At 39.2% G+C, this 19,045-nt stretch overlaps 1 long non-coding RNA gene across 1 annotated transcript; it reads right to left on the reverse strand.

The window, feature by feature from the left end:
* Positions 1–17,155: 17,155 nt before the first annotated feature.
* On the reverse strand, positions 17,156–17,758 carry LOC148815926 (uncharacterized). Its single transcript, XR_016086045.1, has 2 exons — positions 17,674–17,758; positions 17,156–17,438 (listed from the first exon to the last, which is right to left on the reverse strand). It is a non-coding gene; the product is annotated as an uncharacterized LOC148815926 (long non-coding RNA).
* Between the last annotated feature and the right edge of the window lie 1,287 nt (positions 17,759–19,045).

The following is a 19,045-nucleotide window of genomic DNA, read 5'->3' on the forward strand; positions in this document are numbered from 1 at the left end:
ACAAAGCAGAAACTTTCCAATGACATACAGTACAAGTGGAAAGATTACAGATTTTAATCGTCTTTAATTTTGTTACGTTATACATTTTAGGAACGTTTCATCTAAACAAACACCAGAAAACTATTCTCGATTGTATTTCTGAATGTTATGTTACACCTACAGTAGTTCACTGCTTTAAATACATCGAATTAAGAAAGTTAGGTGTAGCACTTTAGATCTTTTTTTCTGAACCAGGGAAAATCTGATCATGTTTCTCTATAACAAAAATAAAAAACTTTATTTTACATATCACCTTTAAAAGTGGCATCTCAAAGCAATACAGTAGATCGAAAAACAGTTAAAAGGGACCAAAGTAAATACCAGACAAACGCAAACGCATTTTTAATAAAATGCTTTTATTCATTCAGCAGAGAGTGAGAGGGACATCCAGCAGAGAGAGACACACACACCAGTTTCCATTGACGAAATTGTTTTTTTTCAATTCCTCTTGTCTAACAGGAATGTTTTGTTTTGTGGACAGACTGCTAGACTAGAGGAAAAGAGCGCCTCCTTCTATGAAGCATTTCGTTGATCCGATCACGAATTCTTTTCCAGTCGCACGAAGTAAGGGTTGTAAAGCGCGAAGTAACACGCTGATTCTTATGGAATGTGTTCCGCCGGGGATTCAAAAAAATTTTTTTAATCGCGAAAATTGCAGTATAACTTTGTTCATGCACATCATTATATAGTATCTCATTTTGTATTTCTATAAAAAAAAATATTTTGCCCAGCCACTATTGTTCTTATTGTTTTTAACCTGTAAAGTGCTTTGAGGAGCACAGCTTTCTCACCACTTAGATTACTTTTTGATACCATCCTTACACAAAGCAGAAACTTCTTGTATTTTCCGATGACATACAAGTGGAAAGATTACAGATTTTAATCGTCTTTTTTCTGAACCAGGGAAAATCTGATCATGTCTCTCTATAACAATAATAAAAAACTTTATTTTACATATCACCTTTAAAAGTGGCATCTCAAAACAATACAGTAGATGTAAACCACAGGTTACAAAGTAAATACCCAGACAAACGCAAACGCGTTTTTAATAAAATGCTTTCATTTATTCAACAGAGAGAGCGTAAAACCTGGGTGTAACAGCTGTTCCTTTTTCTGATCACTCGCTCTCTGGATAAACGTCTTGCCTGTCCAGTTCTTTGTTTTCCTAATTTGCCGATTTTGCCTGCTGCGATCCACTCCTACCCTCACACCTAAAGAAGACTATTTTAAATTTCTTTGCGCATCCTTAAGGTGATATCACATAAAGGTGATATGTAAAATAATGTTTTTTTTTATTGTTGTTATAGAGAAACATGATCAGATTTTCCCCGGTTCAGAAAAAAAGATCTAAAGTATACTAGTTAAGGAAAATAAATCTTAACGGGGAGAAAGCTATGTTGAAAGTTTATTAAGATACTTAGAAGACAAAGATATCAATTTATTTTAGTCAAAATTGTATATATCACCTTTAAAAGTGGTATCTCAAAGCAAAGTAAATACCCAACACTGATTGTACCCATCTGTCATGCTAATAAAACACCTTGAATTGAATTTAATTGAGGGAGGGGGGGGGGGGGGCGACATAACCAGGACACAAGGCAAATAAGATACACTCCACAGGCATTCACAACAGCAACATATGAAACGTTTGTACATATAGTTAAGTAATCTTAAGTGTTCAATGTATTTAAGGGACTTAAAAGTAAAAGGAGATGCTTTATATTGCTTGACTAATTTTAAAAACTAAGTTATAAATGCAGACGCTCCCTCGGTGCCGCGCCGGGTGTAAATATCAAAATATACATTCGTCCCAGGCAGAGGCCGAAGAGCGCCCGGTTGAGGTGTGGGGAAGAGTAGGACAGGAGTGAAAGGCGAGGTTTAGGAAGGCGTACAGTCTGGGCAGGTATAGATTACACTTTTCTAAAACGTATTTGAAAAATAAAAATGATTACAATCTAATCCTTCCACATTTGATCCCAATATAAATCTAAACGGGTAGAAAGTCTGAATATGCTGAAAGTTTATTAAGATACTTAGAAGACAAAGATACTGTATCAATTTATGTTGCATTAGCCTGATTATGATAAAAAAACATATAATTATACATGTGTTTGCGATTTGAATCAAAACACGATTTAAATCAATATAAATGTTTATATTGTAACGCATACTGTCCAGCCTCCATTTCTCTATAAAAATGTACTCTATCACTCACTCACTCACTCACTCACTCACACACACACACACACTAGAAGCAGGAAGCAGGAAGCAGAAGCAGGGACCGTTGTCAGAAGGGAAGAAGGTGACTATTCATTGTTATCAAAAATGACTTAGAATCGATCATGTTGTGATATTTTGAAATAAAAAAGTCAATTGATTGTCCATAATATTGCTATTCTATTTTTTCGAAGAAATGTTTGTTAAAAGAGAAGTCCAGCACCAGCTGGATTTGAACACACAACCCAACAGTTAGTAGTCAGGCATGTAGACCAGTAGACTACAAGGGAAGTCACATGAAAAGAGAAGCGAAACAGCCCTACACAGCCCTGTCGCAGTACACTAATCATATAGTTATTAAATTCTTTAGATATGCGATTCCATATTATATTCCCTTTTAATCAAATTCTAAAAGTATGCTTGTTGAATCCGGTATCTCTTTAGTTAAAGACTTCGATGCTTAAAATGTTTAGGGAGAAATGGAATACTGGTGTGTAGTTTTTCTTTAAAGTACCAAGACCAGCCATATGCTGTATATTTATGTTCCAAAATTAATATTGTTTATGGCCTTCACACACGTTACAGTATGCTCCTATTCTTTTTATGCTCAGCTACTAAGATTTCCCTTCAGTGGTTAAATTCAATATCTACAACGGGCACAGTAAAGACGTTTACTGTAAGTCTTTCTACGACAGACCAACTGTCGGTCAACCAATCACGTACCGCGGTACCCCGCGTCATCTTGCATCATGATGCGCGACGCCGTAGCCAATTACCTCAGGTACGTGTCTGTACCGCGCACTTTGAATGGCTGCATCTGTACTGAAGTCTGAAACAGAATATGAGAAAAGGAGATTATTAATATTACAGAATTACTCTAGGCTGATGGCAATATCACTGTCATAACACTTCTCCTGTCATTTTGACTCTCTACTTTGACTCTCTACTTTGGATGAGTCGTTGCTGCGCTCTTGGGGTAATTTTGGTCAACTGGCCCCTCCTGGGGTGGTTCACCACTGTTCCATGTTTTCGCCATTTTTGGATAATGGCTCTCACTGTGGTTCGCTGGAGTCCCAAAGCTTTAGAAATGGCTTTATAACCTTTTCCAAACTGATAAATCTCAATTACTCTGTTTCTCATTTGTTCCCATAATTTCTTTGGATCGCAGTATGATGTCTAGCTTTTGAGGATCTTTTGGTCTACTTCACTTTGTCAGGCAGGTCCTATTTAAGTGATTTCTTGATTGAGAACAGGTGTGGCAGTAATCAGGCCTGGGTGTGGCTAGAGAAATTGAACTCAGCTTTCCAAAGATGTGATAAACCACAGTTGATTTATGTTTTAACAGGGGGAGCAATCACTTTTTCACACAGGGCCATGTGGGTTTGGATTTTTTTTCCCTTAATAATAAAAACCTTCATTTAAAAACTGCATTTTGTGTTTCCTTGTGTTATCTTTGTCTAAAACTTCAATTTGTTTGACGATCTGAAACATTTCAGTGTGACAAACATGAAAAAAAAAAAGAAATCAGGAAGGGGTCAAACACTTTTTCACACCACTGTATATACAGTATATATTTTATTGAAGTTCAGTTTGTTTGTGTGCCTCTTCAGCCTGGACTCCTGTGATGGTCACTGCCACTGCCACTGAAATGCTCTGGGATCCCAGTCCGACGGGTAGTTGCAAGATAGATCAGGAGTTTAGAAGCTTTTCCAGCTTTCTGTTGGTACCAGCTGAGGCGATCATTATTGTACACTGCAGGACTGGTCTTACAGCTAACAGTGACTGTCTGTCCTGGAGCAGTCAATATTGTAGGAGCGTGGGTCACAAAAATCTGTCCACTAGATTCTGAAGATGAAGAAAACATTGCAAAAAGTGGGAAAGTATTGAAAATACCAATTTATTCTGTAAATCAGTAATACATTATATGATAGACATACAGTATGAAAACAGAATAAATTAATAAAATATTTATTATGATGCTTTAATATTTTTTATTTTTAAATTAACATAAATCTTGATTTCTTCTTCACATAATACAAAAATGTTTTAAATTCTATAAAATATCCAAACCCATTCCTACCCTGATCAGTGATGAGGAGTGTCCAGATAAATATGATGAAGAAAGTCATTGTTCCTGTGGGTTCTTTTACCATGAAGCGCAGCTCTCAGTCTGGAAGTGTTAAACTCACAAGGCTATAAACACTCCCAGAAGTGTCTTCTATGCAAATTATCTTTCTGGGTTAGGCTGCACTAGTAGCCAGTCAGTGCTAGAAAAACAGGCTTGGTGCTGCGTGATGTGACAGAGCAAGATGAGCAGTTTAACATTAACACTCCCAGGACAGCAGGACTAGACAGAAAGCAGCTTTATAAGGAGCAGAAGATTATACACAATCAGCTGAGTCCAACTTGAATGGAGTGGAGTGTGGAGAGTCTGGTTAAAGCAGTACTTGGTTTTGTGTGTTCAGGTACAGCAGGATCAATAGTTGAACTAAAAACGTATTTTACAGAGACTGAAGCATGCAAATGCACATATTAAAAACAGTCATGCAACCCACATTTTATATAAGTTTACACTGTCACGAATCCACTTATCAGCTATGTCCGCATTTCACCCAACATAGCTGGAATGGGGTGGTGCAGAAAATCTGGTTAAAACTGCACTTGGCTCTGTTTGTTCAGATGCAGCACAATTACTAACTGCACTGACTTAAACACTCTTAATACTTTTGGGGCAATACAAGAGAGGCAAAATGTTCAGTTCAGATCTGACAAAATACCTTGTTATATGTTTGTGGTCCCATGGGACATTCCTCACAGTGTTGAAGGAAAGACATGTTTTATCTATGGGGCTGGAGAGACACTGAAAACTTATTTTAATGTTCATGGGGAGTGTGCTCTCTCTTTGCATGACAGTCTTCTGTTCTTCTATATAACCGACAGTTGAAGGGGTCAGTCCTCTTTCTCAATTGTGTCTGTATTAAAACCTCAAACATTCAGACCCTCAGGTCTAAAGTTTCCAACTCCCTCCCTCTCCTCTTTCTATTCTCTCTTTATTTTTGTATCCAGGTTCCCAACTGGGGGGTAAGTGAAGCTCACTTCTCCAACATCAGGATTCAGGGCCAACATGAACAGTTTAGCATGAACACTCCCAGGACAGCAGGACTAGACAGAGAGCAGCTTTATAAGGAGCAGAGGATGAGATACAATCGGCCGAGCCCTTACTCCACTCAACACAGGTGGAATGGAGTAGAGAGTGGAGAGACTGGTTGAAACTGCCTTGCTAAGATATAGCAGGATTATTAATACCCAGTGAGTTTTAAAGGTTAAACGCACTACAGGAATTAAAACAAAAATTGAACCCAACTTTTTATTGAAGTAATTTTTTTATAGCAGAGGTTGAAATGTAGAAATGCACAGTTACAATGTGTTATGCGCCCTGATAAACCATCATATATTTAAGAATGATGTGTGTAATTATATTAATTCATTTTGGCATCTTTTACTAAAATCTGTTTTCTAGATCTTCTATACCTGGAATACCCGGAGTAGTGGTAGCAGTAGTTAGAACTCTTCTTAATCCTCATCTTCAGTCAATGTTACAGCTCTGCTTAGTGTGGGATTATAGGCACTGTAGCACTGGTGCTATGTATTTACTTGTACAAGCAGGCGCTGGAAGTGTTCCTCATACTGTGATAATTGAATAAACTTAACAATATGAATACTGAAGATTAATGGTGTATCTTACTCTAACCCTTGCTAATCATTGACTTTTAACTTCATGTACTGTAAGGGGTATACAATATGATCACCAGCTATAATTCCAATGCATGCATATTTTGGACGAGTTGATCAGTATCATAGCATAGTCCTTTACATTAAAGAGATCATAGTAATGACTATGCAGTGGGTGTAAAGCCATGGATTCAGCAATTATTCATGATTATCATTGAAAAGTATTAGTGTGAATACATTCTGTTCACCCTGGGCCTTTGGTGTCATTTTATTCTCAAAGTCCTTCTTATTGATCCTCTTGTGTATTTTTGTAACCAGCACTGGGGAAGTTAGACAACAGTTGTTAAAAAAAATTAATTAGTGAATGAATTAAATTAATTACATTATATTAAATGAAAGGTGAGATTCACTTTACAAAACATCTTTTTGTTTCTGGGTTCATTCTATCCCACAGTCTGCACCCCAAGAAACCCTCAGAGATGATTCAGGTCAGGTACATGGGAATAAGCATTGAATATCTGTGTATTGAAAAGACAGAATAAAATCAGAATAAAATTTGAAAAAAAGTAAATTTTTGAAAATCTAAATTTTAAAAAATAAAGTTGCTTCATGAAACTCTGAAAAGTAAATAGGGAGCAGGAACTTGTTTGTCACATCGATTTATCAGCACAGCTCTTTTCCCGAGACAAGAAAGAAGAAAGTGAAGCTCCACTGGAACCCAGAGGTGAAGATTTGAAAATTGGGGAGGGGGGTTTAGGGAAAAATCAAAGCATGGTTTGAAACAGGGATGACCAACATCCACCCCGAACACAAGCTCCATGGCTTGGTAACCCAGACATTTAAGTTTCAAGGAGACTTTTTGCGGAGCAGCAGCAGCAAAGAGAGGACATTAGTTAGCCAATATGATAAAAATGACTTCTTTTTTGTTTTTTGTTTAGCACATTTGAACATTTTCAAAAACTGTCCAATCCCTAGTTTGTCAGGCATTTTTTTTCGCCGTGGGAGTGCTCCCACTTGTGCTGGTTTTAGTGCCTGCTGACTGGATATTACCCCAGCGCTTTGTCATTAAAATTGGGTTTCCAATAATGTGGAAGTGAACTCTTGTTTTCACGTCTACTATAACAGACATACTGTAATCTCCCTTGCTTTTAACCAAGCATATCATAATTTCTAAGAATGAAAATGATTTAAACTATGTGACACTATCATTCAACGAGAGCACAAAATATCACAAGGATCCTGCAGAGTGCAACAAAGACAGCAAAAAAAAGCCTATGCAATTGATTTGATTGACAGTTATTTATCAGTCAGCGCATTGATATTTCTTTATCACACAGTAAAATGTCAAAATTCCTTCCAGGGTGTGCGTATATCAGAGAATATAATACAGCTTCAAAAGTGTGTCAGCCAATTAGATTTCAGGACCGGAACTATCTTTCTTAAAATTAGAATTAAGGTGCAATTAAAGATTTCTAATAATCTTTGTGTACCTTGACCATATAACCTGGTGCCTGCCTGTGTAAATACTCTACATAGGAATGTAGCTAAAAAGCTTGTTATCCTTATGATCTCAGCCTAAGAATGACCTGGTGGTTTTCACATGTGGGAAAGTAAGAGAGATGACTTTGTCTTCTGGATAACGATCCTTCCTACAACAGAGGCGATCTAAACTCCCATGATGGATGTCCACTGCTAGTGCCTGGATGTCTAGTTGAGAGCCATAGGTACATCTGGATCTGATCTTTAAAGTCACAGGGCACGTTCAATCACCCAAAGGAAGATCCACCGATGAGTGACCTTTAAGGTGGGCCCTAGTGGTATACCTGATGGCATCTCAGACAATCACCAACTTCTGATGCGATACTACAAAACTGTAACTCAAGTCATTTTCCATTGGTTAACTCACTGACTCAATCTCTTCATCTAAACTGGCAAACTGAATTTTCAACCATGGGACTGCAAGCAGTCCGAGTCAGGACTTAAACTTTTCTCAGAGAAGCCAGACTGAGAGAGTGTGTCAGTAAAGTGCAGAATTCCAAGATATTCTTCCTGAAACAGAAGAAATATTCTGTTTGTAAACCCAACGCTATCTTCGACGATCAACAAAATCAGACAGCTAGACTCTTTGTCGACATCCAGAATATCCAAGCACACACTGAATAAAAACTATAACACGGAATGACCTAAGTTCCTCTGTTGCCTACCTTGCAGATATCTAGAGGAAAAACTGTGCACAAACTGCTTTTAAAGACCAAAGTAAAATATCATTATTCACATCATAATTCTCAAGGGGTGTGCTATTATTCCAAACACACATTTGATGTTTAGTTCATGATAGTTAATGCATATTCACTTGTGTCTGAGAATATGAATATGATTTAGTTTTACGACACTGATACAACCTACGAGCTAGACTGTAAAACATTATCATCTCTGCATATTTTAACTCTGAAATTATTTACTCTTTTCTTTGTAATCCCCTTGTAATCAGTCATTCATATCACAGCAGATCATTTCTCAGATGTATTTTGTTACGCTTGTTTGTTATGCACGTATTGATAATACTGTATTAATAAACTGTATGTTGTATATTCGGAATTCCTGCATGAGATTGTAAATTATGATGTTTGATTGGTTTCTAAAAGTCGTCAAATTGTCACGGGAGCTGGTCCTGACTCCCAGGTAGTGCGTACTTTAGACCCTATGCAGACGCTATAATCCGGAAGTGACTGGAATAAGACCTCAAGGGAAACACAGCAAGAGCAGGACGGGATGACAGACGGGGGGGCGTGACGGCTGTGATCTGGTGACAAGTCCTAAGGCAGTCCAAAGGGGAAATCGGGTCACAGTCCAGGGTCCAGGAGCTGGGAGATCCAATCCGAGACAGACAAGATTAAAACCGGAATGGGATCTGGAACAGGAATAGTGACAGGGATTCAGGAGGATAAAAACAGTAATGAGGCCAGGTGCTCCGAGCCCTGGACTCAGCAGGTCAGGATGCCTGATGAAGCCTATGCCGTTGGGTCCCTCCATGATCCGCTGGTATGCGGGCTTCTGGGCGTACGCATTCCAATGCAGAGCGTGGAATAGTGGGAGTGCCAGGCTTTAAATAATAACAAGGAAAACATGGACAGCTGCACATAATGAACTAAAATAGGAAAGGGTCGGAGCGCCCTTTAGAGGAGGGATGACGATCGTGACACAAATCCTCTTGCAATTTGCTGTTACAATTTCTAATTGTAACAGCAAATGAAAACCCCCATCTCCACCAGTGTGTATCCCACCATGTGCCCGGTGCTTTGCAGGATAAGCTCTGGGCCACAGAAGCCCTAAATTGGACAAGCAATTATTGAAAGAGTTGTGATATGATGTGAAAAAGGTACAACGAAGGCCTGTTTACTTCTATTCTTTAACCTGTCACAATATATTGGTTTGGTTATTATCAGTTTTTACTTCAGCATGAGAAAAATATTTTATTTCCCTTCATCTTTTCCTCAGCACAGACATATCTGTGTGATCCTACAATTTAAATCTAAATGAATATTATAATATTTTAATTTCCAAGTTGTTGAGAACAGCTCTACTTGCCACCATTTCAGACTACTTCTAAACAAATAGCTGAGCTCCTCCATGGGCTATGTCCTGTGTCTGTAACGAACAGTTCTTTCCGGACCCTATGCGTACGACACAATCCGACGGAGTGGGGAAACACTGGGAAACGTCATGCAGGAATACGGGGCTGAAGACAGGGGGTCGTGTCCAAGTTGCGCTGGTGCACGGGGGAGGTGTGGCCGAGGCGAACAATCCCAAAGAGTAATCCTTAGAGTATCCAAAAACACACGAGAAAGTCCAAAACCAGAAGATCCATTAGAAGAAGGAATTAAAAACCATGAAGGCCGGGTCGGAACCGGCGGACGGGGAACAGGAACGGGAACAGGAACAGAGATTAAAACCTTAACGGTTTTAACCAGGCGCTTCCAGGTCCCGGACTCGCACGATATGGAAATCAGATGCAGAGCCCGGATGAGCGTCAGCGCCTAGCTTTTAAGGTGGGCTGGGAATAGGGAGCAGGTGCATAGAATAAAGTCTTAAGTGAAAGGGCTGGAGTACCCTTAAGGAGGGGGAACTATAATCGTGACAGTGTCATTACTTTCAGCCTCAGCTTCAGGTCGCAGCTGACCTGCTGAGGGAGTTATTTCTATGTGTGTAACACTGGAGGGAGAGACAGCTATTATTGAGCTCATGGTAACTCTGACAGTAACAATCTGTTGCATCTTCAGCCTGTACTCTTGTGATGGTCAGAGTGAAGTCAGTCCCAGATCCACTAACCCTGAAATGCTCTGGGAATCCAGACTGACAGGTAGTTGCTCCATAGATCAGGAGTTTAGGAGCTTCTTCAGCTTTCTGTCGATACCAGGCTAGTCTGTGCTTGGAGTCATAAACTTACACTGCTGTTCACCGGATTACGAAATAAAAAAAATCAAACAGCATATGGTAAAATATTTGGAACAATTCATTAAACACTTATTTACATAATTTAAACTTTCAGTGTTTTTTTTTTTGTTTTACACTTAATAATTAATTATTAGCACTTTAACTATATTGATTTCAGCACAAATGCTTCATTTGTGAACTGAGATAGATGAGTCAAACATCCTCTTATAGTTTGTAACATGTTTTTATGTTCTTCTGACTGTATCTAGAAGGAGCTGTTGTTATTTAACACTATACAGGCACTTACAGTAGCTGGTTACCTAGTTACCTGCATTTACACACTAGGAGACACAGTAGTGATACCTTCTGGTGCAGTTTTAGAGTCAGGGGCAGGAGCTAAGACTTCTCTGTCTCTGTCTGCAAGTCATGTAATTGAAAGACACTGCAGACTGCTAGTTTACTTTTAGATTATGTTTGTTTCTGTTTGCATACAGTAATCTTGCTGTATCTGAACACAAAGAGACAAGACTGTCATTTCCATGAGGAGTATAGTCTTTGGTCTCTTCTGCCCAAAGTGAAAAAAGACCCTATGCGTAGTGGCGGAACAGGGTTTAGCCCGGGTTCAGCTGTCCAGGAAATGCTATATAGAAACCTATGCCCTCAGGCCACGGACATGGAGCGACCTGGTGCTAGGCGAGTCTCAAGAAATTCTAAACCTCAATGCTGTGTGAGGAGGAAAGTGTGACCCAGAAATATATAGCCCCAGACAAAGACACAGCGGATGGACAAGCAAAGTACAGGGAACTAGGGACAGGACAGAGTAGGAGCGCCCTCCAGATGTAGAGGGCATGACAATATCAGGACACAATGTTGTGTTGCAGATTTCCCTAGGGGGATTGGAGCTGCCTGACAAGTCCACCTCCATTTTCATTAATATTTAATTTATACGGCTCTTCTCTTGACACTCAAAGAACTTTACAGGGAATGGGGACTCCCCTCCACTGCCACCAAAGTGTAGCCTCACCTGGATGATGCAACAGCAGCCAAAGTGTCCCAGGAGGAGGCCATGATGAGTAGAGGACATGGGAAATTTAGGTAGGATGCCAGGGGTAACACCCCTACTCTTTTCAATAAACACGCTGAGATTTTTAATGACCATAGAGAGTCAGCACCTTGTTAAGGTCTCATCCGAAGAACGGCTCCTTTGTACAGTATATGTTGACTGTCACTATACTGGGGCATTAGGACCCACACAGACCACAGAGTTAGCTCCCCCTACTGGTCCAATTATCACCTTTCCAGCAGTAACCTTCTTCTCTTCCAGGAGTTACAGGGTGATATAGCTGATATACTGTATCTCAGACTGTGTCTAAGTGTACATAATGTAAACCCAGAGAGCAGTGTGTGCCTAAATGTTTCTGATGTAAACCCAGAGATCAGTATTTGTATGATCTTAGAGCTTAGAGCTGACAATGCTAATGGTGGTGCCCACTACGTTCAAAACTGGCCAATTAACTTCAATAGCTAGTTAACTATAGTATAAGTGGAACGATGGTTTGTGACATAGAGTCCCTAGTTGGCAATAGGAAACTGTGGAGAGACTGTAGTTATAGGACTAAACCACTTGGGGTCGCAAGTGAAGGGTTGACAGGGGTGGATGAGGTTCTCAGCTGAGTGTGGTCAGCAGAGTAAGGCTGATGAATCTCTAAAGAGGTCTGAGGCACAGACCTTTATAAACATGCTCTTTTCACGACAATGATAGACAGAGTCAGTCTGGACATGAGTATTTTTGACAGCTTCTGTGTTGAAAGAACTAAAAATCAATTATGCAATCTCACGTTTTAGAGAATTCAGCCCTTAGCCAGCCAAGGGAAGACAGATCGAACCTCTGTCTGAATCATAAACTGTGCAGCCCTAATTAAACAAAAAGCCTGTATTTACTGTAAGTGTTTAGCTTAAGTAAAATGTGATTTTAAGTAATAGCTGTTTATTAATATTCCAATAGCTGTAGAATATGAAATACAAACTGTGTATTTGCAAACTTCAGTCTCTGTTAAACATGGTATCACCTCCACCAGTAATGTGTCTAAACACACAGAGCCAAGTGCTGATTTAACCAAACTCTCAACACCCCAATCCATTCATGCTATGCTGAATGGAAAAAGGTTTCAGCTGATTGTGTCTCATTCTCATTTCCTTATAGAGCTGCTCTCTGTCTAGTCCTGTGGTTCTGGGAGTGTTCATGCTAAACTGTTAATCTTTTTCTGTCACAACAAACACCACCAAGCCTGTGTTTCCAGCACTGACTGGCTACAAGTGATGCTAAAGCCAGGAAGACAATTTGCATAGAAAAGACACTTTGCATTGGCAGTACATGCTCTGGGAGTGTTTATAGCCCTGTGAGTTTAACACTTCAAGACTGAGAGCTGCCCTTCAGGGAAACACAACCCACAGCAACAATGACCTTCATCACTATTTTCATCTGGACACTCCTAGTCTCTGCTCGAGGTAGGAATGGGTCTGAAATATTTGATGAACGTAGTTTACAACTATAGGTAAAAATGAAATGTTTTGTATAAAACAGGAAATCAATTAAATTTTTTAATGATATTTTAATGATATTTACTACTTTCTCATTTGCAGAATCCAGAGGACAGGTAACTGTGACTCAGACTCCAGCAATGAAATCTGTTTTCCCTGGACAGACAGTCACTGTGAACTGTAAGGCCAGTGCAGCACTATACAACAACAGATTCCTAGCCTGGTACCAAAAGAAAGTTGGAGAAACTAATAAATTCCTGATTTATGCAGCAACTATGTCAGACTGGGATCCCAGAGCGTTTCAGTGGCAGTGGATCTGGGACTGACTTCACTCTGACCATCACAGGAGTCCAGGCTGTTATTAATACTATAGTAATATCTTCGGTAAAGGCTTTTATGCATAAAATATTTCTGCATCATTAAAATATTTATGATAAAGGTAGGTTGTGCACTTTTGTCCAACTGAGCAATCGTACTTTCATAAAATATACCAACTTCTTAATGACTGATGATTAACATGCTGTAATACACAGTTTAAATTTAAAAGCTTAAATGCTGTACATGAGAGGTTAAGCTGTATTGGCTCCACCTGGCGGTTTTACAAGGTGATTCCAGATACTTTCCGGCATGACGTTAAATGATGCGATACACCGGGTGATACCGCATTTTGATGCGACACGCCACCGAGGTATACCACGAAATACCCCACCCGTTTTGAATGGCTGCATCTGTATATTCTCATGTACGGTTAGAATGTGTTCATTGTCTTCCAATGAAAGACAAGTTCCTTTTCGCCGAAGTCGGGAGACATTAGAAGCTTGCCACACCCGGACTGTTAAACCAACGCATTAGCACGGTAAAGCTATCCCATTGAGGAGCCGGGCAATAATTGTTGCGTTCCTTGATTTTCTGATCTGCAAGGCCATTTGGCTGCAGCAAATGTGAATTCTGTCTGGCATTGCCAGATTGTGAAAAAATAAAAGTATTTAAATCAAGATATGGGTATACAGGTACAGACTTCAAGCTGCACCACTGAATCGCTTTGGTAAGGAGACGGACTGTGGCCAAATCATGAAGACTCTCTCACACCAAATAATGAAGATGAAAAGAAACGGGAAGTCAACACGAGACATTGTACAGTATTTGCGTTAGTCTGACATCGATAAGAAGAGTGCGCAGAAGGCTTGGATGGAGATACAAAAAAAACAACACATGCCCCATTATAAGGGTAAAAAACAAAGAGGAAAGACTCAAACAAGTGCTCCAATGGATTGAACAGGGGGAGACATTTCATGATGTACTTTTCACCGATGAAACAACAGTTGCTCTGGAACAGTTTTCAACAATGTCATTTTGTAAAAAGGGGAGAGATGTGGATTGTTGACCGGGGCGGGAGACATTCGGGAATGTGAGTCTGATAAAGAATGAATAAAAGCATTTTATTAAAAACGCATTTGCGTTTGTCTGGGTGCTGACAAAGTAAAAAACAATTACTTTTTGACAATGAAAAACTGTGTGTGTCTCTGTCTCTCTCGTGTTTCGAAATCCTGTGGCTTTTGAAATTTACTGGGGGTGGACCACATCGGTAAAATTCGATGGGTCCAGAGGCAAAAGTGCCATGCTTTGCAATCTCCGAGAAACCATTAGTAGCATGGTGAATCGGAGAATCTCAACACTTACTTTGTGCGACTGGAAAAGAATTTGTGATCGAATCAACGAAATACTTCGAAGAAGGAGGCGCTCTTTTCCCCTAGTCTAACAGTATGTCCAGAAACAAAACATTCCTGTTAAACAAGAGGAATGTAAAAAACAAAATGGTACAAAAGTAAAAAAAACAATTTCTTTTTCACAGTGAAAACCGGTGTGTGTGTCTCTCTCTCTCTGCTGGCGCATGGGTGTGGTGGGGTGCTGTGCCAGCAGTACAAAAAATTAAAGTGTCCCTTTCCATTCAATGGGTGTCTGAGTCGCTGTGTTCCAATGTCATCGAGCTAAAGCCAGCACAAAGCAAGAACTGATCAATGCGATTTACAAATTCTGGGAGAAATAACTGACCGAACAAAATTGCAACCATTTTATTAACAGGCTGTTTCGTGTTCTTCCTAGGATTGTTGAGTGGGGCGGGGCGGGGCGGGGGGGGACATTCGGGAATGTGAGTCTGATTAAGAATGAATAAAGCATTTTATTTAAAACGCGTTTGCGTTTGTCTGGGTGCTGACAAATTAAAAAACAATTACTTTTTGACAATGAAAAGCTGTGTCTCTCTCTCTCCGCTGGCATTTGTAATTTAATTAATTAATTGCTTACACTAATATAGCACTTTATCTGGACACTCCACTCAAAGCGTAATCATTTTTATTTTTAAATACATTTTAGCAAAGTCATGTACCATAAAAGTATGGTAATTAATACTTTCGCTGGAGTTTAAATAAAGTCGATGTTTTCTCTTTTTGGCTAGACTTTACTATCTAGCCATGAGATAAACAATAGTTTGTCATTAAACAACTTTATGTTTATTAATCTTCCTTGTTATGCACAGTGAGAATGATAATGTAATGAGAATTAATTTAATCAGAGTGCTCATAAATTGTGCTAGGAAGAAAACAGATAGGTGTTCTGAAAGGTCATATATAAACAGGTTTTCGATGGAAAGAATGATAGTGTAACGATGACGGACACAAAAACTCAGACTTGGGGAGTTAAAAGCTGCCTTTCTTTTCTTCTCTGTCACCCACCGCCTGCCTGCCGGCAGTCCCGCGCCCCACCCAGAGAGATCTCTTTGATTAAATTAATTCCCATTACATTACCATTCCCACTGTGCATAACAAGGAAGATTAGACATAAGGTTGTTTAATGACAATCTATTGTATATCTCATGGCAATAAAGTCAAGTCTACCCTAAAAAAAGTCAAGTCTAAGTGTCACATGCTACTATTTGTGCATGAACATAGTCATACTGTTACATATTTCTTTAGATATGTGATTGCATGTTTTTTTTAAATCCCTGGCGGGACCGGGCATCCATAAGAATCAAGTTAAAGGTTTCATTGCGCTTTGACAGAAACCAAAGAGAAAAGTGAACAACTTTTTGTTTAAGAGAAGAGTCACAGGATGGGCTGGATTTGAACACACAATTTCTGGTTTACAAGGCAGGAACATAGACCACAGTACCACCTGCAAAGGTCACATGAGAAGTAGTGAAACAGCCCTACACATACAGAATCAACAGACGTTGTACAGCATGTACTACTGCGTTGCAGTATATGAATATAATTATATCGTTATTAATTTCTTTAGATATGCGATTCCATATTATATTAGCAGAAAAGCTTAAAACTACCACTTTTTATACCTGCTATTTCACATGTTAGTTAAAGACTTCGATGCTTAAAATGTTTAGGGAGAAATGGAATACTGGTGTGTATTTTTTCTTTAAAGTACCGATTCCTGGAATCTGAGTGGCTGACACCCTTCTGAAGTGGTACCATAATCTCTGGTATACGGAAAAGAAAGCGTAGATAAAAAAGCTTGGATTCTCATGTATCTTATACAAGTATCTTTTAATACAGTCTTTGCTGTGCTCTTGAGGATCCTTGTGATATTTTGCGCTCTGGTTGAATGATGCGTTGCAGTTTAAATAATTTTCGTTGTTAGACATTATGAAACGTTCTGTTAAAAGCAAGGGAGTTTTTATTATTGTTATTGTTGTTATCAAAAATGACTTAGAATCGATCATGTTGTGATATTTTGAAATAAAAAAGTCAATTGATTGTCCATAATATTGCTATTCTATTTTTTCGAAGAAATCTTTGTTTAAGGAGAAGTCCAGCACCAGTTGGATTTGAACACACAACCCAACAGTTAGTAGTCAGGCATGTAGACCAGTAGACTACAAGGGAAGTCACATGAAAGGAGAAGCGAAACAGCCCTACACAGCCCTGTCGCAGTACACTAATCATAACGTTATTAAATTCTTTAGATATGCGATTCCATATTATATTCCCTTTTAATCAAATTCAGGTCCTATTTAAGTGATTTCTTGATTGAGAACAGGTGTGGCAGTAATCAGGTTTCCTTGTGTTATCTTTGTCTAAAACTTCAATTTGTTTGACGATCTGAAACATTTCAGTGTGACAAACATGAAAAAAAAAAAGAAATCAGGAAGGGGTCAAACACTTTTTCACACCACTGTATATACAGTATATATTTTATTGAAGTTCAGTTTGTTTGTGTGCCTCTTCAGCCTGGACTCCTGTGATGGTCACTGCCACTGCCACTGAAATGCTCTGGGATCCCAGTCCGACGCGTAGTTGCAAGATAGATCAGGAGTTTAGGAGCTTTTCCAGCTTTCTGTTGGTACCAGCTGAGGCGATCATTATTGTACACTGCAGGACTGGTCTTACAGCTAACAGTGACTGTCTGTCCTGGAGCAGTCAATATTGTAGGAGCGTGGGTCACAAAAATCTGTCCACTAGATTCTGAAGATGAAGAAAACATTGCAAAAAGTGGGAAAGTATTGAAAATACCAATTTATTCTGTAAATCAGTAATACATTATATGATAGACATACAGTATGAAAACAGAATAAATTAATAAGATATTTATTATGATGCTTTAATATTTTTTATTTTTAAATTAACATAAATCTTGATTTCTTCTTCACATAATACAAAAATGTTTTAAATTCTATAAAATATCCAAACCCATTCCTACCCTGATCAGTGATGAGGAGTGTCCAGATAAATATGATGAAGAAAGTCATTGTTCCTGTGGGTTCTGTTACCATGAAGCACAGCTCTCAGTCTGGAAGTGTTAAACTCACAAGGCTATAAACACTCCCAGAAGTGTCTTCTATGCAAATTATCTTTCTGGGTTAGGCTGCATTAGTAGCCAGTCAGTGCTAGAAAAACAGGCTTGGTGCTGCGTGATGTGACAGAGCAAGATGAGCAGTTTAACATTAACACTCCCAGGACAGCAGGACTAGACAGAAAGCAGCTTTATAAGGAGCAGAGGATTATACACAATCAGCTGAGTCCAACTTGAATGGAGTGGAGTGTGGAGAGTCTGGTTAAAGCAGTACTTGGTTTTGTGTGTTCAGGTACAGCAGGATCAATAGTTGAACTAAAAACATATTTTACAGAGACTGAAGCATGCAAATGCACATATTAAAAACAGTCATGCAACCCACATTTTATATAAGTTTACACTGTCACAAATCCACTTATCAGCTATGTCCGCATTTCACCCAACATAGCTGGAATGGGGTGGAGTGCAGAAAATCTGGTTAAAACTGCACTTGGCTCTGTTTGTTCAGATGCAGCACAATTACTAACTGCACTGACTTAAACACTCTTAATACTTTTGGGGCAATACAAGAGAGGCAAAATGTTCAGTTCAGATCTGACAAAATACCTTGTTATATGTTTGTGGTCCCATGGGACATTCCTCACAGTGTTGAAGGAAAGACATGTTTTATCTATGGGGCTGGAGAGACACTGAAAACTTATTTTAATGTTCATGGGGAGTGTGCTCTCTCTTTGCATGACAGTCTTCTGTTCTTCTATATAACCGACAGTTGAAGGGGTCAGTCCTCTTTCTCAATTGTGTCTGTATTAAAACCTCAAACATTCAGACCCTCAGGTCTAAAGTTTCCAACTCCCTCCCTCTCCTCTTTCTATTCTCTCTTTATTTTTGTATCCAGGTTCCCAACTGGGGGGTAAGTGAAGCTCACTTCTCCAACATCAGGATTCAGGGCCAACATGAACAGTTTAGCATGAACACTCCCAGGACAGCAGGACTAGACAGAGAGCAGCTTTATAAGGAGCAGAGGATGAGATACAATCGGCCGAGCCCTTACTCCACTCAACACAGGTGGAATGGAGTAGAGAGTGGAGAGACTGGTTGAAACTGCCTTGCTAAGATATAGCAGGATTATTAATACCCAGTGAGTTTTAAAGGTTAAACGCACTACAGGAATTAAAACAAAAATTGAACCCAACTTTTTATTGAAGTAATTTTTTTATAGCAGAGGTTGAAATGTAGAAATGCACAGTTACAATGTGTTATGCGCCCTGATAAACCATCA

This window comes from Atractosteus spatula, chromosome 24 (assembly GCF_055471065.1).
Source record: "Atractosteus spatula isolate fAtrSpa1 chromosome 24, fAtrSpa1.hap1, whole genome shotgun sequence".
Taxonomy (NCBI): Eukaryota; Metazoa; Chordata; class Actinopteri; order Semionotiformes; family Lepisosteidae; genus Atractosteus; species Atractosteus spatula.